General features: G+C 45.0%; 1 protein-coding gene across 1 annotated transcript in view; it reads right to left on the minus strand.

The window, feature by feature from the left end:
• Positions 1–23,913, minus strand: part of lrrc75a (leucine rich repeat containing 75A) — a 58,214-nt gene that overhangs the window by 29,146 nt on the left and 5,155 nt on the right. The window lies entirely within an intron of this gene.

Genomic DNA, 23,913 nt, shown 5'->3' on the forward strand with positions numbered 1-23,913 from the left:
AAAACTGTGTGGCTTCCCAGCTCCTAATTCCCCTGCACCTGGTCACCAGTGTCTCCCTTACCTAACCTCTGCTTGCCAATTACCTCCTATGCCCACTGGTGCGCAGGTGATGCCAACCTCCACCCACACGCACACATACATACACACACAGCACAACTCTAAATTGGCTACAACACACCGGCCCCTAATTGTCACTGTATAATAACATAACAATTCTACATCATAGAAATACTGGAGCCAATGACAAATCAATAGTGCAAGTGTGATTCAGTCAATAATGGTAGGTCAGGTATGTTCCCTTGGTCAGGGGTAACCCCAAGGTTGGGATAATTCTTTTACATCAGTCTCTAGCCTTCCAACAGAAGACAGATCTTTGTGACCGGTCGCTCCAGTATGTTGAATTTGGTCTTAACAGACCGCACCAGTCCTTGTGTGTCAGGAAAGGTCTGCAATACCTTCCCCAACAACCAGGATCCACGAGGGGCAGTAGAGTCCACAACAAGAACAATGTCCCCTGCAGCAAAGCTCCTCTTGTCCTTTGGCCATCGTTGTCGCTCCTGTAACAGTGGTAAGTACTCACGACTTCATCTGTGCCAGAAGAGATCTGCAAGAAACTGAACTTGCCTCCATCGTTGTCTGGTGTACAAATCACTCTTCTCAAAAACCCCAGTTGGTGGAGCGGGTTTACCTTTCAATAAGAGGATGTCATTAGGAGTCAAGGGTTCCAGATCATTGGGCTCATCAGACAGTTTTGTAAAGGGACAGTCATTTAATATGGCTTCCACCTCACAAAGAAGAGTCTGCAGTCTTTCATCATCTAAGTTTTGCTGGTGAAGTACGGAGTTCAGCACCTTTCTGACCATGCGAATGATTCTTTCCCATGCTCCGCCATGGTGAGATGAGTGGTGAAGCTCCACTTCAATCCAGACGTTCCAGCTCGCAAAGCAGTTATTTCATCACCAAACCTTTCCAGTTGAAAGTACTGAATGATGGCACTTTCAGCTATTTCAATATCTTCCAGTGACAAAGTGTGAACACCCAGTGTCGCTCTGAATCTTTGCATCTCCTTTTCCACTTTGATCTTTTGTGGAGACATGTCAATAGACTCCAACCCCAACCTGCTGTTACTGATCCATTTCACCAGCTGAAATCCTCCCAGCTGACATGCAGTGCTCAGGTCTTTCACCAAGGCAATGGCTTCTGCCTCTGATGGCAAGGACTTCAAGCAGTCATCCACATAAAAGTTGTGCTTTATGGTGTTCGTCACATGTACTGGGAATGCTGCTCTGTTGTTCTCAGCTGTATTTTTTTTAAGGCAAAGCTGGCACAGCTGGGCAAAGATATCGCGCCAAACAGATGAACAGTCATTTTGTATTCAGTGAGAGGTTGTGTCAGTTCACCATTTGGCCACCAGAGGAAGCGAAGAAATTCTACATCCTGTTTTGCCACTTTGACTTGGTGATACATTGCCTGTATATCTGCCACCACTGCTATAGATTCTTGACGAAACCTTGTGAGAACTCAGAGTAAAGAATTTGTCAGGTTAGGTCCCTGGAGTAGCTGACTGTTGAGTGAAATTCCCTTGAAGCTTGCACTGCAGTCAAAAACCACTCTCAAAAGTCCCTTTTTAGGATGGTGCACGCCATGATGTGGAATGTACCAGACTTTTCCTGCTTTTCCTCCCAACTGATGTTCTGGTACACATACATACACACACAGCACAACTCTAAATTGGCTACAACAAATATAATTATACATATAATTTCCTGCTTTGATAATTTACTGGAGTATTTCATCAAAGCCTGTTGCACAGCTTTCCACTGTCTTCTTGCTGATGAGAGAATCTGAACATTTTTCACATTTCAAGTCAATCAAAGTTGGCAAAGCATACAACTATTGAAGGGGCATTATGCATGGACAGCTGCCTTAGTAAATATTCAAAAGTCAACATGTAGAACAAACCCCACCTCAAAAAACATAGGAAACGATTAGGCTAGGAAAGATACGTTTCTGAAGAATACAACAAAACTGGTGTCAGTGATTATATAGAAAAATGTATAGTAAAGCATTGGGGTTGTACTTTATTTGGCTCAAGTAAATGATGACATTAATAATGTAAGTTATCTATCATGCTTCATTATAGTCATGAAAACAGACTTGTTTGAAAGCAAGATTTATAGTCTAAAAACAGATAACACACTACAGTATAGAATGTTGGATATAAACAAATATCAATATCAGCAACACAGAAATGTAGTTAGTCCTAATAGAGGGACACACCCTTTGCTGCACCTGATCCGTATATAGTAAGAACAAAATTCATTTCAAACAATGACAGCAAAGAAAATGGAATGGATAGTAATGGTCTACATTATGTTGTGTTATTTTATCGTCTGAAAAATGGTTCAAATATGTTATTTTGTTACTTGAAAAATTTAAAATATGTTTTGTTGATGAGAAAATATGTTTCTCTATTTTTCTTATTTTTGTAAGGGGGATATTGTTTTTCGGCACTACCTTGTTCTCTATAGCTGATATAACATGAATTACTCCTATGTGGGATCAATAAAGTTCTTATTTTTGCCATCTGAGAAAATTAAATATATTATATTTGGTGCCTAACTGTTTCCCAAGTATATTAGTGCGTGTGTGAATGAATAAATGAGACGTAAAACTTTTTTCTCTTTCTCTTTCTTTGTAGAAAGGCGCTTTATGAAAATAAGTCAATTTACTTGTATTAGTTTACAGCGCAGTCTTGAACATCCAATATGGCGTTGTCGTTGACGTATCGCAGCAGCGGGTAAAACCACTCGATTCGGCGTCTATGTTTTGTCTATGTCGATGACAAACACAAGGAACCTGAGCCCTCTGAGACAACACAAAAAAGCATATTTCCCACTACCAACAGGTGGTGCTGCAACTTTTCCTGAATATTCCACAGTATATGTGTTCAGAGTTCGAGTCCTCAGGGGACATGATTTTCTCAGGGCCCCAACAATATAATATAACTGCCACTGCTTCCCTCAGCTGATTGTAAACAGCAAAGCCTTGTTTGAACCCTAAGCCTATTTTGCTCCTACTTGCATTATCTTATCATCTTATCATGTCCCCCTTAGGGTTTTGAGGGTTAAATAATCAAAATTCAACCATTTATTCATCTTTTTCCCAACTTAAAGACAATTACACCCTGCCTTCAAGTGACCTATATAGAAGGAATTCTTGAGATAAGGGACAAAACTGGTTTTAAAAATCTTTTTTTTTTTAAATGCACACTATATTATTGTATATTTCTGTAGAGAAGGGTCTTAGCTATTTAACCATGTAAAGGAACAGGTTCTAAATAAAAACACTTTACCAACCATCCTGAACACTATCAAATAGATTGTTGCACTTTTAACAGGCACCGTCATGTCTGTTTTAACTTATTTACTGTTTTTTAACGTATTTATTCTTTTTATATTGTAACGTGTCCTTATGGGAATGTGTGAATGTGGTTGTGAGCCCTGTCCAAGAGGAATTTCTGTCACCATTGGGACAGACAATAAAGTATTCTATTCTATTCTATTCATTCATTCTTTAAAAAAAAATTACATGCTTTACTTTAGAACTTGATTTGTGTCAACTCCGTCAGACACTCAAAAGTATACCATTTTAATTCTTCCAGTCCAACAAGAAGTCCTGAAGTATGTCGGTATAGTGTTTAGTTACTCTGATATGTAATAAAATACAATATATAAACTTATGTTGTGATTTCACACTATTCTGAAAACCCAGATTTCTAAATGTCTGCATTTTCAATCTTTGTTTTATAATTTAAACATTTTTTAAATATTTTTTTTAGATAAATAAGACATACGAGGATGTAGATCAGATGGTCCCTTTTTACATAAACAACATAGACTGAACAAAGAATAAACTTTTTTTTTTTAAATGAACAAAAACATACATCTGACGGTGTTGACGAAGAACTGATGGTGTTGACAAAAAACTGATGTGTATTACTGATTAATGAATAAATATGTTTTTAACCAATGGAAGAGACAAAAGATGAAGAACTAACTACTCTTTGTCTTATAAGAAGAAGATCGGAAACCCAGAGACCCAGGCCCATTGTTGCTAAATTCGAACACTATAAACACAAAGAGCAGGTGAGGAGACGGGGGCCACAGCTACGCGGATTGCCATTCTCCGCGAACGACCAGTTCCCCCGGGAGATCCTGGACCGTCGCCGAGTCCTCTTCCCGGTCCGGAGGAGGCTAATGACGGAGGGAGCTCGTGCTGTCATCACCGTGGATAAGTTGTTCGTGAACGGACAATTGTACCGCGACCCCAACATCACCCCCTGGCTCTTCTAAAAAGGATGAGTACAAATTGACTTTCTTCTCCTCTCTTTCTTTCTCACTAACTGGTGATTAGATTAGATATAGTTTCATAAAACATTCTCGGTATATATTAATGTATTAATAATTTTTGCTCTGCTAGTCTCGGTAAGTTATAGGCTCACACTGGTGATTGCCTTTCTCTCTCTTTTTTTTCTTTTCTCTATTTTTTTTCTATTATGTTTAGAATTATCTCCCTCCCCCCCACCTCACTCCCTTTCCCCTTTTTTTTCTTTTTTCCCTCTATGTCCCACCCTGCTGCACTTTCTGTTTCGGTTTGGTAAACTGGTACAAACACACATATCACACATTTAGAATAACATGGCACACACACATACAACAACTTCTCATGCAACATTAACACTTACATATAATGTTACTTTCAATGATTGGATTATGGATAAATTAAAGTTTGTCACCTGGAATGTAAACGGAGCCGGGAACAGTTTAAAGAGATTAAAACTTCTTAACCAGATACAAACTCTGCAGGCAGACATTGTCCTACTGCAAGAAACACACTTAGTTAAAGCTTCAGCAGATGCATTGGCCACGGCAGAATTTCCGCATGTTTTCTCAGCCTGTTACAACTCCAGACAAAGAGGGGTAGCCATTCTTATTCATAAAAGAATAAATTTCACTGTAAAGGACACACACATTGACTCAGAGGGTAGATATTTAATTTTAGTCTTGCAAATTCAAAGCTTGAATTGATGTATTTCTAACGTATATGGTCCAAATGTTGATGACTCCTCGTTTTTTCACTCTTTTTTCACCTCACTTTCTGCTCACCTAGACAACACAGTCATCATCGGAGGAGACCTCAACATGGTTCTGGACCCTGGAGTTGACAGGCTCAGTAATGCAGGCGGACACAGGAGTTGACAGTCAGCAAGTATTGTTAAGCAATACATGAATGATCTGGGTCTTTGCGATACATGGCGCTCTTTACACCCAACCCTTAGGAACTACACTTTGTTCTCAGCCGTTCATCACTCATACTCTAGGTTAGATTATTTTTTAGTCAGTAGCTCTCTGATGAGAGATATCTCAGAATCACAAATTCACCCAATCAATATTAGCGATCACGCACCTGTTTCTTTCACTCTGGGGAAGAGGGGGAGCGTATCATCCTCCAAAATTTGGAGATTTAATACATCATTGCTCAAAGACCCCGACTTTACTAATTTTTTTAAGAAAGAATGGGATATATTTTTACAAAATAACGACCAGCCGGAAATATCAGCGAGCGTCCTATGGGAAGCAGGAAAAGCAGTAATGCGAGGCAAAATAATTTCCTTTTCCTCAAATAAGAAAAGAAAAGACAACTTAAAAACAAAAGAATTAGAATGTGAAATAAAGACGCTAGAGGAGGCCTTCCAGACCTCTGCAGACGAACGTATCCTTAACAGAATAAGGAAAACTAAAATAGAATTAAATAAAATAATTGACGCAAAAACACAGTTTCTAGTACAAAGGCTTCGCCTGGAAAACTTTGCACATGCTAACAGATCGGGAAAATACTTAGCCAATCAATTAAAAATAAACAAAGAAAAAACAACCATAACATCTATTAAGGACCAGTCAGGGGAAGTTACACATGATCCCTGTTTAATAAATTCAGTCTTTACAGACTTTTACTATAAATTATACTCGTCACAAATTGAACCATCTGATCAATCCATTAATGAGTTTCTTGGAGAAATAAATCTGCCGAAGATCAGGAACAGGTTACGAATTTAGACTCACCGCTCTCAATAGGAGAACTCCATGAAGCTCTTCAACATATGCCCAATAATAAAGCTCCGGGCCCAGATGGTTTCCCAGCTGAATTTTATAAGGAATTCTGGAGCATATTAGCACCAACATTTTATAAAACGATTCTAAATGCTAGGGAGAATAAAAGCTTACCCTTAAAGCGACACTACGTAACTTTTCCACCTTAATATCATATTTCCAGAGTCATTGTGATGGTACATCAACTTCCAACAGGTTTAATGACACCTCTGTCATCATCTGAGGGGGTCTGTATCGCTTTCACTGGCACTATGTAACTTTGAGGAGCATGGTAGGAACCCTGCCACACTAAAAAACTACAAATTTTACGGCTTTGACTGCTTTACGGCACATACGTCACTTCCTCCTCCTTCCCGATTCGTAGTCGAGACGAAAATGGGCGGGGCTTGGAGCGCAGAGGCAGAGCTCAGCAGAAGCTGGTGTTGAGCTAAACGAGGAGTTGGTATCATGGCCGAAGCAGCGAAAAAAACGAAGAAAATAAAAGTTTTAACGGAGCGGAGGAGGCGAAAAAAAGAAAGCGGGAGAGTAACAAGCTAAATGCCCGAACAAAAATAAACATTGGCCCGGCGTTCACTCACTACAAGCCCTTGTAGCCGTCGTCTTGGACAAGAGATGGTTGAAGGATGTAAAGACGTTCATCACCTCCAGGTATGCACTTTTGTCAACACCTATGTCAGTGTTTTACAAAAACAATTATCCTTAATGTTGGTGGTGGTCGGAGGGGCCGTTAAGCGCGATATGGCAGCCACGCTTCCGTCAGTCTGCCCAAGGGCAGCTGTGGTTACAGATGTAGTTTACCACCACCAGTGAGGATGTGTATGAATGAATAATGATTTCTGTAAAAAGCGCTCTGGGTGCCTAGAAGGGCACTATATAAATCCAAGTCATCATTATTATTATTATTATTATTTATCCTGAAACTACTACAGCTGCTGTAAGTGTTGCTACTGTATCAAATGTCAATATCTATGTAAACCTTTTGACTCTTCAAGTCTGTATATACAGATACCTATACACTGATGGTAAAAGCAACAAATTTGAAGATATAGTAAAATATAGCCAGAAAAATGAAATATATAGGCAAAGTATACACTCCCAGATAAAAAGAATACACTATAAACACCATAAAAAGCATATAAAATAAATCTACTTTGTTGGAATTATATTAAAATAATAACAAGAGTAGTAAAAGAAACCTTATATGGTGTTTATAATGTGTCGTTTTATCTTGTGAGTGTATAAATATATACATTTCTCTAATTTTTCTATAGCTATACATTAATTGCTTTTACTGTCTGCGTAATTACAGTGACTTCAACCAAGAAAAAAATTCAAACTTGTGATCAACAAAATATGTTGAATGATTTATAGGTCAGTAATTATCAGAAAGACATAATGTTTTTGTATCTTTATTCTCACACTCTGCAGGACTACATCAGATCTGGAAAACTTCCAGAATCACATCCTCATGCAGGGAAGGGTTCTCCTACACTCCAGCAGTGAATCACCAGGGAAGGTTCTCCTACACTGCAGCAGTGAATCAGGGAAGGTTCTCCTACTCCAGCAGTGAATCATCAAGGAAGGTTCTCCTGCACTCCAGCAGTGAATCATCAGGGAAGGTTCTCCTGCACTCCAGCAGTGAATCATCAGGGAAGGTTCTCCTACACTCCAGCAGTGAATCGCACGCGGACTCTCCCAGCACGAAACATGGATGGACACAAGATGCTACTGCTACTATAGTCATTGTATTTATTTACAGTAACTTCTTACACTGTTTCATACTTCAGTTTTTATTATCAGTTCATTATTTTTAGTTTATTTTTCTACTACTCTATTTACACTTGTTTACTTTATTCACAGTAATTTATCCTGTCATACAGTTGTTCATTACTGCTACTGTGATACAGATTACTTATTGTTTATAATAATGTATGGGATAACTGCTGTCACTATGCAAATGACAAAGTTCAAGAATTTTTCTATTTTCTGAAAGGTGTGTAAATAAAAGTCTGTCTTGTTTTGCACAAATGTCTTTATTTTAAACACACACAAAAACAACTGTACAGGAAAAAATGGAACAAAAAAAAACAATATCAAAATATTTGCAGTAATCCTCATAAAGGTTCCATTCTACAGAAGACGGGGAGCCCTGAAACCAGTGTACTGTCCCATTGGGTCTGGAAAGGTGTCTCTTATTTTCCAAACATCATGCTGCCAGAGCACAAACTGGCGATATGCTGCGTGTTGGTTCCGTCTTTGTGGGGGTTCAAACTCTGATGATGCAGAGGTAGAGGTGTTCTCAGGAACAGCAGATTCCTGATAAAACAAGAGACATAATTGTTATGATACAAATGTAAATGTAGAGTTCTATGTTCAATAAGAATCAAAATTAGAATGTTTTCACATATTCGTCTTGGGTTTTGGTAATTCTAAAATTACTGACAATATCAACAACAGACAGAAAAATAATAGTGATCATAAAAATGTGTAATTCGCAATGAGGAAGCTTTATAAAATAATAATACAATTGAATAGAATTACAGCACTAGAGGAAATAATGCAATGCAAAGAAAATGTATAGAACATTTCTAGTATTTTTCCTGAGAACTGTAAAATTGTGCAGGGCTGATCTGCAAAATATAAGGAATGGGCATTCAGTTATTCACAGGTTATAAAGTATTTTTTCATTTTGTCAGTAAGTATGTTGGACTACTAATTTATAACGAAATCCTTCTAAAAAACGTGACAGGAAAAAGGTGCAGAGCGTATGAGTTTGTAGGGCGCATTATCTCGCTGAAACAACTTAATAAAACCAAGTTGAACTTAGTGTTTTTCAACATCGTCATATTATATTGTTTAACCAAAAATAGATACATTACCTCTTTGCTATCCATCCTGCAAACGACCGCTGAAAACAAAAGTAGTTTTGAAAGTCTGTCCCGTCTTCTCTCATCAAAACAAATGCAGCGACGGGGAAGGGGGTTTTCCGGCAGTACCCGCTGGTGCTCATGGGAAATGGAGTGTTCTTTCTGGTAAAGCACTACCGATTTTTGTCCAAAGGAGGCGCCAAACTCAACAAAGCTGAAAGTTCCGTTGTGCTGCTTTAAATATGAACTCTGCTAATATTCTTTTATTAAAACCGGACAAAGATCCCTTTCTCCCATCGAGCTACCGCCCAATTTCATTGATAAATGTAGACCCTAAAATAATTAGCAAAGCCCTTACTGAACGTCTGAAAAGAGTCACCCCTTCTATTATACAAACGGATCAAACAGGCTTCATTAAAGGTAGACATTCTTCTACTAATATTCGCAGAGTATTAAATATTATAGACTATTCGAGTATCAATAAACAGGAAACTACTATTATATCCTTAGACGCGGAAAAAGCATTTGATAAGGTAAATTGAAAGTTTTTATTGGCAACTTTGCATAAATTTGGATTTGGCGAATCTTTCATTGACTGGATAAAAATATTATACAGCTTTCCCAAGGCACGTGTAAGGACAAATGATCAAATCTTTACAAGTTTTACCTTGCAAAGAGGCACTAGACAGGGTTGCCCTCTCTCTCCCTCATTATTTGCAATATTTATTGAACCTTTAGCAGCAGCTATTAGACAAAATCAAAATATTAAAGGTATACAATGCAAAATATTAGAGCACAAAATTCTCAAAAGTCTTTATGCGGATGACGTACTCCTCTTCCTCCAGAACTCACGATCTTCACTATCACAGACAATTGCACTTATAGAGGGATTTTCATCTCTGTCTGACTATTCTATTAATTGGTCTAAATCCACTGTTTGGAATCCATGCCCAGGACTGTCTAGGTATGAGCACTGGGTGATGAAATGGGTAAAAAATCGGGGATAAAAAAATATTTTAAATCCACTGTTTTGTGTGTTAACTGCAATTTTAGGAATATAGCCAATACTCAATTACAATCAGGGAACATTAGATATTTAGGCATAAACATCTCCCCTAGGCTGTCAGAGTTAATAAAATTAAATCATGTTCAGCTTATAAAGAAAATAGAAGATGATCTTTCCAGATGGAGCTCTCTCCCCATTTCACTCATGGGTAGAATAGCCACCATTAAAATTATGGTTTAACCAAAAGTAAATTATTTTTCTCAATGATACCATGCAAACCCCCTCTTTCCTGGTTTAAATCGTTGGACTCATATGTATCAAAATTTCTGTGGAAAAATAAAACTCCACGTATTAGTTTAAAGACATTGCAAAAATCCAAAGAATATGGAGGTTTAGAGCTACCTAATTTTCAGTATTACTTCATAGCCAATAAATTACAGTATATTGTAAAATGGTCAAAAGATCATCCTTTAGATAGTCAATGGCTGGACTCAGAGCAAGTGTTTTGCAACGAACTAGAAATCTCAGAGTTACCATTTATTAGTCAAAGTATCAAACATCATCAATGTTTCAAAAGCATTAATATTAGCACAACTTTATCAGCTTGGTGGGAATTTCTTAAAGTAGCTAAAATTTCACTTTTTCCATGTGACCGTACACCCATATGGAACAACCCAGACATCGTGAAAAATGATAAAAAGATGGTTAATTTCGTTCAATGGAGAGATCAAGGAATAAGGTATTTACAGCACGTAATTGTAGGAGGACATGTTGTACCTTTCAATACACTTATTGTTCAATACGGAGTTAGCAGGAATACATTTTTAGAGTATCAACAACTTAAGGCCATAATAAATAAAACATACAAAATTAGCCAATTAGACTTACAACTTCCCGCTAAGATAATAGATTTATTGAATCTAAGCACTTCAAAGTTGTTATCAAAACTCTACAGGTTAGTGTCTGAACTGGACGATTCAGTCTCTCTCCCGATTTCCAAGTGGGAGGCGGATCTCTCTCTTTTTTTTTTTTTCTTACCTTGTCTGCACACATATTAATGATTGATACCATGAAGGTAGAAACCAAAGGTATATATATGTGCATTATTACTATATTTAATATATATACATATATATACGCATACATATGCATACACATACATAAATATACACATACAAACCCAGTGATTTTTTTTTTTTTTTTTTTTGGGGGGTGGGGGTGGGGGGGGAGTGACGACATCCACTGCCAATCCAGGAAGCAGGAACACACGGAGACACACGTCAAGCACTGGAAATCTGCAACAAAAAACCACAAACAAAACACGAAACCGGCACGGAGCCGATCAAAACACGAACAGCAATCGACCCAAATCTTGAGATCTGATCGCAGTCTGAGCTAAGCTACCGCTACCTAACCCCAAAAACTACAGAGCCAGCATGCAGGTGAACAAGCCGGTGTATGTCTATGTGTGTGTAGGCGTGTATGTATATGATCATGCGTGTGTGTGTGTGTGTGTGTGTGTGTGGCTATGTGTGTGTGTATGTATATGTTTGTGTGGCTGTGTATGTGTGCGTATATGTATGTGACTGAGTGGCTATATGTGTGTGTGTGTGTGTGTGTGTGTGTGTGTGTGTGTGTGTGTGTGTGTGTGTGTGTGTGTGTGTGTAATAAACCAAACAAAGCTCCACCTGAAGTGTATCTATAGTGGGGGAGAGGGGGGAGCAACCCCGCCACCCGCGAGACCAGAGGCCGACACGGAAGAACCCGGAACCCAGGCCCCCACGGCGCGGGAAGAAGCAGCCAGGGATCCCGCGGCGGCGGACCGCGACCCAGGCAATCCCCGGCCACCCAGTCTGGGCCGGACACGTGGCCAGGAGGCCCTCACCCTTCAGGCCAACGACCCCCACCCGGCAGGGGGCCAGCCTGCCCGGAGAGACAGAGTCGCCGACTCTGTCGGCAGGTGCACCCGCCCCCACGAAAGTGGCCCTCCAAGACCAGAGGGGCGCCCCGCCGCGGAGGCAGCGGGGGGGACCGGAGACGGGCCCGGAGAGAGGGAACCCCCAAACAGGGCGACACCCGCGCAGGCCCGACAACGGAGGGCCCCAGACCCAGGCATCCCATTCATTCATCCATTCACCTATCCGATACCTATACTAATAATAGGATATACTATACATAATAATAATACTAACAATAATACTACTAATAATAATAATAATAATAATAATAATAATAATAATAATAATAACCATCTTTGCGGATCTCTCTCTTAATACCGTTTTCTTGGTCACAAATATGCTTAAATACGTTTACTATGACTGAAAACCCAAACTTACAACTTATACAGTACAAAGTTCTTCATAGAATACATTATACTGGACAAAGGATGTTCCAGATGGGCTTTGTCACCTCTAATATCTGTTCACAGTGCACAGAGAACACCCCAGATAATTATATGCATGCTTTATGGTTCTGTACACCGGTACAGAGGTTCTGGAAGGAGATTTGTGAGGATTTATCCACATGGATCAACTACAGAATCCCAGTGTGCCCCACGGTATGTATATTAGGTCACCTGGGAGACATTCAAATAGAACCTAATTGGACACACCGGGTTCTCACTGCCTTATGTATCGCAAAGAAAACCATTCTAGTAAATTGAAAACAAAAATCCAGTTTATGTATCAACCATTTTAGGAATCTTTTATCAGATCATATTAGTAGTGAGATAATATCTGCCTCCACTGAACCACATTCGGCGGAATTGCACTCTCTCTGGTCCCCGATTATTGGCTTTGTGGGGGCCTAGTGGGGGCGGGGGGGGGGGGGGGGGGGGTGATCTCGTAGCCCTTGGGGTTGGGGGTCGGCTTGGGGGCTTGGTGGCCCCTGGGGGGCGGTGGGTGGGGCCCTGTCCCTGGCCGGTGGGGGCCTCGGGGGCCTATGGGGGGGTCACCTCATGGCGGTGGGGGGGGGGGGGGGGGGGGGGGTGGCTGGGGGGGGCTCGGGCAGGGGGCTGTGGCTAGGGCGCCTCCGGGTTTCCCGGGGGGTCCCACACGGAGGGCCCGGCCCTGCCTGGGTGGGGGGTGGCTGTCTGCGCTGGGGGGGCATTGCTGCCTTGGTCCTCCGTCGCTGGGCGGGCGCCGCGTGCCCCTGCGGATGTGGGGACTCCATGACCCTTGGGGTGTCCGCCGGGGTGGCCCGGGGGGGGGTGGGGCCGGGTCCGGGGATCGGGCCTCCCCTGAGCCACTAGGGCGGCGCTAAAGAGCCGCATGCGGCTCTAGAGCCGCGAGTTGCCGACCCCCGGTTTAGGGGAAGGATACAAAAAGCTAGCTCAGAGATTTCAGCTGTCAGTTTCCACTATGAGGAACATAGTGAGGAAATGGAAAACCACAGACACAGTTCTAGTTAAAGCCTGGACTGGCAGGCCGAGAAAATCTCAGATAAGCAGAGGCGAAGGATGGTGAGAATAGCCAAACTCAACCCACAGACCAGCTCCAAACACCTATGACATGATCTTGCTGTGGATGGTGTCAATGTGCATCGTTCAACTGTTGAGTGCACTTTGAACAAGGAGTTGCTGTATGGGAGAATAATGTGGCAGAAGCCTTTTCTGGGCACATGCCACAAACAGAATCGCTTCAGGTTTGCTAAGGCACATCTGGACAAGCCAGCTTTATTTTGGAATAAGGTGCTGTGGACTGATGGAACTAAAATTGAGTTATTGGGAAATAACAAGGGGCGGTATGCATTGCGGAAGAAGAACACAGCATTCCAAGACAAACACTTGCTACCCACAGTAAAATTTGGTGGTGGTTCCATCTGGTGGGGCAGATAATGTTGAAGGGAGTTAAAGTGTCTGGTGTCCCAAGGGTCTGAATGAGAACTTCAACATCAGACCTTTTTTTATAAAAAAATGTTCTGTTAATGCTGTCTGTGCAGATGTGAACAATGTCCCTGATGTTACCACATATTTGACTAGGATGATTCTCACTCATCACTCACTCATCTTCTCCCGCTTTATCCGTTCCCGGGTCGCGGGGGCAGCAGCCTCAGCAGGGATGCCCAGACTTCCCTCACCCCAGACACTTCCTCCAGCTCTTCCGGGGGGAGTCCGAGGCGTTCCCAGGCCAGCCGAGAGACATAGTCTCTCCAGCGTGTCCTGGGTCTTCCCCGGGGTCTCCTCCCGGTGGGACATGCCTGGAACACCTCCCTAGGGAGGCGTCCAGGAGGCATCCGGTACAGATGCCCAAGCCACCTCAGCTGACTCCTCTCAATGTGAAGGAGCAGCGGCTCGACTCCGAGCTCCTCCCGGGTGACCGAACTCCTCACCCTATCTCTAAGGGAGCGTCCAGCCACCCTGCGGAGGAAACTCATCTCGGCCGCTTGTATCCGCGATCTTGTCCTTTCGGTCACTACCCAAAGTTCATGACCATAGGTGAGGGTAGGGGCGTAGATTGACCGGTAAATCGAGAGCTTCGCCTTTCGACTCAGCTCCCTCTTCACCACGACGGTCCAGTACATCGACCGCATTACTGCGGACGCTGCACCGATCCGTCTGTCAATCTCACGCTCCATTGTTCCCTCACTCGTGAACAAGATCCCGAGATACTTGAACTCCTCCACCTGAGGCAGGACTTCTCCACCCACCCGGAGAAGGCATGCCACCCTTTTCCGATGGAGAACCATGGCCTCGGTTTTGGAGGTGCTGATTCTCATCCCTGCCGCGTCGCACTCTGCCGCAAACCGCCCCAGCACATGCTGGAGGTCCCGGTCTGATGAAGCCAACAGGACAACGTCATCTGCAAAAAGCAGAGATGAAATCCTGAGGTCCCCAAACCGGATCCCCTCCGGCCCCTGGCTGCGCCTAGAAATCCTGTCCATAAAAATTATGAACAGGACCGGTGACAAAGGGCAGCCCTGCCGGAGTCCAACATGCACTGGGAACAAGTCTGACTTACTGCCGGCAATGCGAACCAGACTCCTGCTTCGATCATATAGAGACCGGACAGCCCTTAGTAGAGGGCCCCGGACTCCATACTCACTCAGCACCCCCCACAGAATGGCACGAGGGACACGGTCAAATGCCTTCTCCAGATCCACAAAGCACATGTAGACTGGTTGGGCAAATTCCCATGAACCCTCGACCACCCTGCGGAGGGTATAGAGCTGGTCCAGTGTTCCACGACCGGGACGAAAACCGCATTGTTCCTCCTGAATCCGAGGTTCGACTATCGGCCGTAATCTCCTCTCCAGTACCCTGGCGTAGACTTTCCCCGGGAGGCTGAGAAGTGTGATCCCCCTGTAGTTGGAACACACTCTCCGGTCCCCCTTTTTAAACAGAGGGACCACCACCCCGGTTTGCCACCCCAGCGGTACTGTCCCCTTCCTCCATGCAATGTTGCAGAGGCGTGTCAACCAAGACAGCCCTACGACATCCAGAGACTTGAGGTACTCAGGGCGAATCTCATCCACCCCCGGTGCCCTGCCACCGAGGAGCTTACGAACCACCTCGGTGACCTCGGCTTGGGTGATGGATGAGCACACCTCCGAGCCCCAAACCTCTGCTTCCTCGGTGGAAGGCATGTCAGTCAGGTTAAGGAGATCCTCGAAGTATTCCTTCCACCGTCCGACAATGTCCCCAGTCGAGGTCAACAGCTCCCCACCAGCACCATAAACGGTGCCGGCAGAGTACTGCTTCCCCCTTCTGAGGCGCCGAATGGTCCTCCAGAATTTCCTCGAGGCCGACCGAAAGTCCTCCTCCATGGCCTCCCCGAACTCCTCCCAGACCCGAGTTTTTGCCTCGAAGACTGCCCGAGCCGCGGCCCGCTTGGCCTGCCGGTACCTATCTACTGCGTCAGGAGTCCCACCGGCCAACATAGCCCGGTAGGACTCCTTCTTCAGTCTGACGGCATCCTGTACTTCCGGTGTCCACCACCGGGTTCTAGGATTGCCGCCACGACAGGCACCGGAGACCTTGCGTCCACAGCTTCGAGCCGCCGCGTTGACAATGGAGGCAGAGAACATGGTCCACTCGGACTCGATGTCCCCCGCCTCCCCCGGGATCCGAGAGAAGCTCTCTCGGAGGTGGGAGTTGAAGATGTCCCTGACAGAGGGCTCGGCCAGACGTTCCCAACAGACCCTCACAATCCGTTTGGGTCTGCCCGGTCTGTCCAACCTCCTCCTCCGCCAGCGCATCCAACTCACCACCAGGTGGTGATCAGTTGACAGCTCAGCCCCTCTCTTCACCCGAGTGTCCAAGACATGCGGCCGAAGGTCAGATGAAACGACAACAAAGTCGATCATTGACCTCCGGCCTAGGGTGTCCTGGTGCCACGTGCACTGATGGACACCCTTATGCTTGAACATGGTGTTCGTGATGGACAAACTGTGACCCGCACAGAAGTCCAACAACAAAACACCGCTCGGGTTCAGATTGGGGAGGCCGTTCCTCCCAATCACGCCTCTCCAGGTATCACTGTCATTACCCACGTGAACGTTGAAGTCCCCCAGTAGAACAATGGAGTCCCCAGTTGGAGCACTATCAAGTACTCCTCCCAGGGACTCCAAGAAGGCCGGGTACTCCCCACTGCTGTTCGGCCCGTAGGCACAAACAACAGTGAGAGACCTCTCCCCGACCCGAAGGCGCAGGGAAGCGACCCTCTCGTTCACCGGGGTGAACTCCAACACATGGCGGCTGAGCTGGGGGGCTATAAACAAGCCCACACCAGCCCGCCGCCTCTCACCCTGGGCAACTCCAGAGTAGTGGAGGGTCCAGCCCCCTTCAAGGAGCTGGGTTCCAGAGCCCAAGCTATGTGTGGAGGTGAGCCCGACTATCTCTAGCCGGTATCTCTCAACCTCACACACAAGCTCCGGCTCCTTCCCCCCCAGCGAGGTGACATTCCATGTCCCCACTGTGAGGGTTTTGGTCCAGGGATTGGGTCGTCGAGGCACTCCGCCACGACTGCTACCCAGCCCACATTGCACCGGCCTGCCATGGTCCTTCCTGCGGGTGGTGGGCCTACAGGAAGGCGGGCCCACGTCGCCGTTTCGGGCTGAGCCCGGCCGGGTCCCACGGGCAAAGACCCAGCCACCAGGCGCTCGCCTACGAGCCCCAACCCCAGGCCTGGCTCCAGGGCGGGGCCCCGGTGACGCCGATCCGGGCGACGTAACGGTCCTCGCTGTCTTCCTCTTCATAACAAGCTTGTGAACCGCTCTTAGTCTGGCCCGTCACCCAGGACCTGTTTGCCATGGGAGTCCCTACCAGGGGCGAAAGTGCCCCCGACAACATAGCTCCTAGGATCACTCGGGCACACAAACCCCTCCACCACAGTAAGGTGGCGGTTCAAGGAGGGGTAGGATGATTCTATGTTTGTTTTTTCAGTAATTTGTATGCATTATTTTATCAGTAATCTGTCTGTATTATTTTCGCGGTTTCCACCTACATACGGGGTCTGTGTGGAGATGGTTTCCAGCTTCCGGTTTCTGGGCGTGGAAATAGAGGACAACCTGACCTGGAGTGTCAACACCACCACCATCATCAAAAAGGCACAGCAGAGACTGTACTTTCTGAGAATCCTCAGAAACCATCATCTAAATCAACTGCTGGTGTCCTTTTATCGCTGCTTCATAGAGAGCATCCTCACTTACTGCATATGTGTGTGGTTTTCCAGCTGCACAGTGGCAAATAGGAAGGCAATCCAGAGGGTCGTGACCACGGCCCAAAAAATAATGGGCTGCACTCTCCCCTCCCTGGTGGAGCTGGACAACACCTGGAAAATCATCAAGGACCCATCTCACCCCGGACACTCACTCTTTGAACTGTTGCCATCAGGCAGACGTTTCAGGACACTGAAATCACGCACAAACAGACTCAAGAACAGTTTCTCTGCCAGAGCCATAACTACACTCAATACTGCTAAATACTCAAACTGACTTTTTCCATGTGCAATACAGACCGAACCGTGCTATCATAGGTGCTGGAACTGTGGGTGCTTCGGGGCCCGACCACTCACGGAGATGGCCAAGCACTCACGGAGATGGCCGACCAGGCGAGCCCCCATGTCAACAATCACTGATTGGCTAACAACTCCACTGACAAACACACGTCAGATTAACCGCCAAAAATTGAAAAGACAACCAGCGAATGTTTAGCCTACTGTCACAACTGAAAAGATGGATAAATTTGTCATAAGAAAAACAAAAAAACCCAGCGAAAGTGAGTCTAAGGTTTCTGGAGTGACTGCACCACCACCGAATATTTCAACGAGCACAAGCTGCAGCGCTGAGGAGGAGCATAGAAAAGGAGTCTGAACTTTCCAAGTTAGCTGGAAAAGAAAAATTTCCTTGGATAGCCTACGATGCTACCAAAAATAAAGCATTTTGCCATGTTTGCACTTCAGCTAATACCAGCGGGGCCCCTCTCCCATCCACAACCCATGATCAGGAGTCATTAAAAGCGTTTGTTCGTGATGGCTTTTCCAGCTGGGCCAAAGCACTGGAGAGATTCAGTTCCCATGAAAAGTCTAATCTTCATAGAGCAGCGGCTAGCATTGCTGCTTCTGCAGCTGCAGGAGTCAATGTTGCTGCTTCTATTTCTGCGGGTAAACTGAAGCAGATGGCCGATGCAAGAACAGCTTTACTAGCTGTTTTTTCCCCGATCCGATACATGTCAGGGATTGGCTGTACGGGTAAAAACTGATGACCCAGCTACTAAACTTGCGAGCTCAAGATATCCCCGAGTTACGGACATGGCTTGCTCGTAAAGAGCACAGGTAGCTCTCTCATGATATCCAGAATGAGATAATGGAAATTATGGCCCATGATGTGCTAAGAACACTTATTGAGGAGATAAAATCTGCGATGTTTTTCTCCGTGATAATGGATGAAACATCCGACATAACAGTCAGAGAACAGGTCTCTGTCTGTTTCCGTTTTGTTGCTGAAAATCTGGAGCCAGAGGAACTGTTTGTTTGATTTTATCAGACGGAAAAATCAACAGCAGATGCGCTGTTTCAGCTTTTAAATGATCATTTGACGAGATTCTCTCTGAAAATTCAGCAATGCAGAGGGCAATGTTATGATGAAGCAGCAAACGTGTCTGGCAGTAAAACGGGATTACGCGCCCGCGTAATGGAACAGGAGCCCGTGCGCAGTACGTCCATTGCACTGCACATCTGGTGAATTTGGTTGTGCATGATGTCGCCCAAAACATCCCTGAATGTCGCAACTTTTTGACACTGATTCGTGACCTGATTACCCTGATCAGAAACTCACCAAAGCGCCTCGCCTGGTTCCAAGAGTTTCAAGAAAAAGACGCACCTTCTCTGAGACCTCTGTGCCCGACTCACTGGACTGTGAAGACGGCCTCGTTACAATCCATTGATTCCAACTACAGTGCGCTGATGGATTTTCTTGAAGAACTGTTTTCAAGTGACAAAAGTGATGCCAGAGGTAAAGCCAGTGGACTGCTTATGCACCTGCAGGAATTCAGCACCTTTTTTTCTTTGACGATCATGCTGAAATTCTTCTCTCGCATGGAAACTGTCAACACTGCACTCCAAAAGAGCCAGTTGCACATGCAGAAAGCAAGGCAGATAATTGACACACTCAGAGGAGACATAAAGTGTCTTCGTGAAGAAGGATTCCCAGAATTGTGGGAAAGCACCACCGCAGCAGCCCGCAACTTAAACTTGGAAAGCCTGCCTGTGCCACGACCAAGAAAAATTCCCCGCCCATTGGAATGTGGAGGTGCAGCGCCACACAGCTTTCACACACCAGAAGAACTGTACCGCCAGCAGTACTTCCAGGTCATGGACACATTATCAACATCCCTGGATTGCAGATTCAGTCCCTCTGCATTCACACACATGCAAGATGTTGAGGATTTTGTGACTGGAAAGAGCAACTGCAAAAACATACAGTTTCACAGAGATGACTTGGATGAAACCAGGCTCACACTGCATCGTGATATGTGCATGGATATTGCAAAACAGTGAGGAGTTAGCCTTGTTACATTTCATGATGTGTATCATGAAGTGTATCTAGCCCCTGGTCTCGCCAGCCACGAGACCAGGGGCCGACAAGGAAGAACCCGGAACCCAGGCCACCAGCAACCCCACAGAGGGGAGAAGTAGGAGGGAGGCAACCCACCGCCAGCGAGGACGGCCCAGCCTCCCCCAGGAAAACCGGAGACGCCCTAGCCACAGCTTTTTGATTGGATGAACGATTCCGAGAGCACATAATGTGATGAAAAATGTACACCCGACCAGAAAGTGGTGCTACGGAATTCAGCCAATATTCAGTGCGTTTACATGGGAAGTTTAATTCATCTTTAATTCAGAATTAAAATTAAATCTGATTTAAAATGAGTAAAAATTACCAACACCTAATTCCGAATGAAAATGACCATTCCGAATTAAACTTAAAGGGGACCTATTATGAAAAACAGGTTTTCTCTTGCTTTAACATATATAAAGTGGTCTCCCCTCACACTGCCAACTCAGAGAAGGAGGAAAGCAACCAGATTCTGCAGTGTCTGTACAGCCACCCGGATGATCCTTCCAGTGTCATGTGACTTTTACGAGCCATTCAGATTCTTCTCCTGTCGTTACGTAACGACGGGAGCAAAATCCATAGGTCGGCCTGCGCTGCTGAAACCACGCCCACAACTAACTCGGCCGGAACAAATCTCCGCCATTGTTTTGAAACGAAGTGTATCGCTGGCTGTTTGAAAAACGAGGGACAGTAAAAATTAGGTTTTGCATCGACACTTCCCCTTATAAAAGGATCAGTACCAACAGTACGGACCCGGTAACTGCACACGAGTCAGCGATAAGTGACGTTAATTTTCTATGTTATTTTTTATTTGTCTACGGGTAACAACGGAGCTGCGGTGAGTGGCTCCAGTAGCTCCAGTGTTCCCTAATGGAGCCACTCACCGGAGCTCCGGTGTTACTCGTTAGGTAACACCAGAGTTCCGGTGTTACCTAACGGGTAACACCAGAGCTCTATTAGTAATAAATATTTTTCTGTTCATGGTTTCAGATCTTCCAAGCACCTGGAGCTGTTCAACGAAACCTTCAGAAGACGCACGGTCCTTCCTTGAGCCAGCAATAGTGCATAAATGTTAATTATATACAACTTGGTGTATATAAACAGTGCATGGTGTATAGTGGTGTATACAATGTGTACAAATGTTTTTTGTCTTTTTTTAACAATAAAGTTGCCATTTTTGAACATTCAGTGTTGTGATTTCTTTACAGTTAACATGATTCATTTGTCTTGTAACATAAGAAATGAAATGATGAGGAATCGGAGTAAATAACTGTGGTGTAACTGTTTAGAATTCAATTAAATCTTCCTGTGTGAATTAGTGTGAAGACGAGGTGACCCGTTCCCTCTTCAGGTAACTAAAGGCTGATTTATGGTTCTGCGTTTCACCAACGCAGAGCCTACGGCGTAGGGTACGTGTCGATTTAACGCAGAACCGTAAATCAGGCTTTAAGATCTGTTTAAACCGTGTAACTGCATGCGAGCATCCAACTATCACGTCGAGCTGCGGGACATCAGACGCTCTCTGTCCACACTGAAACCGTTAAACTCTCTCTGTCCACACTGAAACCGTTAAACTCTCTCTGTCCACATTGAAACCTTTAAACTCTCTCTGTCCACACTGAAACCATTAAACTCTCTTTGTCCACAGTGAAACCGTTAAAGGAGACCTATTATGGCATTTAATGTATATTTTAAACAGGCCTTGAATGTCTTAAAAACAATCTAAAGCTTGTTTTTTCTACATAAATCAGAAATCCAGCCTGTGGGCCCTGTCACTAGTTTTACCGCTTGTAACCCCTTTTTCTGTGCTCCATTCTAAGGGAAGGGGGGGGTATGATAATGACGCTCTGTGCTGATTGGCTCCCTGAATGACGTGTAGCAGGGGAGGAGAATAAACCTCGCTCCGCCAGAGCAGCCCGAGCCTGTAAATTAATCACAACACTGAATTTTCACAAATGGCAACTTTATTGTTAAAAAAATAAAATATGAGTTGTATATAAATAACATTTATGCACTATTTCAGCCGGATCTGCCCGGCGGATGCTGAACGCTGGCCCCGGAGCCACGCCGGGTGCCCGGCGTGGCTCCGGGGCGCATCGCCCGTTACCGGTGATCAAACCGACAGATTTCTCTGAAAATCTCGGATGGTGAAGCTGGTCCAGCCTGGGACGTACCCCAGAAATCCCTGCTCCCAAAGCGGCTGGGAATCTGGACAATTTAGTCGGACGGACCGCGCTTTGGGAACCAGAACGTAAGCTGGAGCAGCGCGCATCACCGCGGCTTTAACCGGGGAATCTGACCGGTTCCGACCGGCCGGGACCGCAGGAACCGGCCTGGACTGGTAGCAGGGACTCCCGGGGACCGACCAGCGCAATTTCAGCCGGATCTGCCCGGCGGATGCTGCGCGACGGGCACCGCAACCCCACGGCGGGCGCTCGGCACACAGATCGGTTCCGGAGCGCATCCTGTGCGCATCGCCCGTTACTGGGGATCAAACCGACAGATTTGGCTGAAAATATTTGAGGGTGAAGCTGGTCCGACCTAGGACGGACTTCCGAGGACCCAGCTCCCAAACCACCCGGGAACCTGGATGATTTAACCTGGATCCGCGGCGCCGTCCGACTGGCTCAAGGAAGAACCGCTCCAGCCTGAGTAGAGAGCTGGTTGTGGGCGTGGTTTCAGCAGCGGAGGCTGAACCTATGGAAATGAGCGCCTATGGTGACGTCACCATAGGCGCAGATTCAGAATGGCTCAAAAAAAGGTCACGTGACACTGGGGGACTCTGTAAGGCGGGGGTCAAAGACCTTGCAGAATTTCATGGTATTTTGTCTCCCCTGTGCTGGCAGGGTGAGGGGAGACCACTTTATATATGTTAAAACAAGAAAAAACGTATTTTTCATAATAGGTCCCCTTTAAACTCTCTCTGTCCACACTGAAACCGTTAAACTTGCGGCCAGTTAGGACAGTCCAATAGAAAATAAAGCAATGGGATTGATTTAGTCGCAGAAGCTCCCTCGCATGGGACACGCTTTGTGTGTGCAGCCGGCTCTTCTGCCCGGAGCGAGGCTTTGTTCCCTCCCTTGCTACACGTCATTCAAGCAGCCAATCAGCACAGAGCCTCATTATCATAGCCTCCCCTCCTCTCAGAATCCCTCATAGAGAAGGAGGTTAGAAGTGGTAAAACTAAAGACATGGCCCACAGGCTGAATTTCTGATTTATGTAGAAAAAACAAGCTTTAGATTGTTTTTAAGACATTCAAGGCCTGTTTAAAATATACATTAAATGCCATAATAGGTCCCCTTTAACGCAAACTATACTTTCCATTTCGTTCTGTCTCCTCCTTATAGCTTTTTCAGATTATCTTTTTTTTCGTATCCCAGAAATACATATATAATAAGACTGTTTTGTTATAATATCACTTATGATAGCAGACATTGTTCAACTTCTCCTTTTCCTTTGGGCTGCTCCCTAAAGGAGTCACCACAGCAAGTCCCCCGTCTCCATCTACACCGTCCTCTGCTTCATCTTCTCTCACACCAGTGTCCTCCTTCACTACATCCATATATCTCCTGTTAGGTCTTCCTCTAGGCCTCCTGCCTGGCAGTTCCCACCTCAGAATCCTTTTCACAATAAACAAAAAACTCACTATCCCTCCTCTGTGACCATACCATCTCAATCTGGCCTCTCTGACTTTATCTCCAAAACATCTAGCGTGTACCTTCCTTCTGATGTACTCATTCCTGATCTTATCCATCCTCATCACTCCCTAAGAAAAATCTCAGCATTTTCATTTTGCTACCTCTGGCTCTGCCT

This window comes from Cololabis saira, chromosome 4, assembly GCF_033807715.1.
Source record: "Cololabis saira isolate AMF1-May2022 chromosome 4, fColSai1.1, whole genome shotgun sequence".
Classification (NCBI taxonomy): Eukaryota; Metazoa; Chordata; class Actinopteri; order Beloniformes; family Belonidae; genus Cololabis; species Cololabis saira.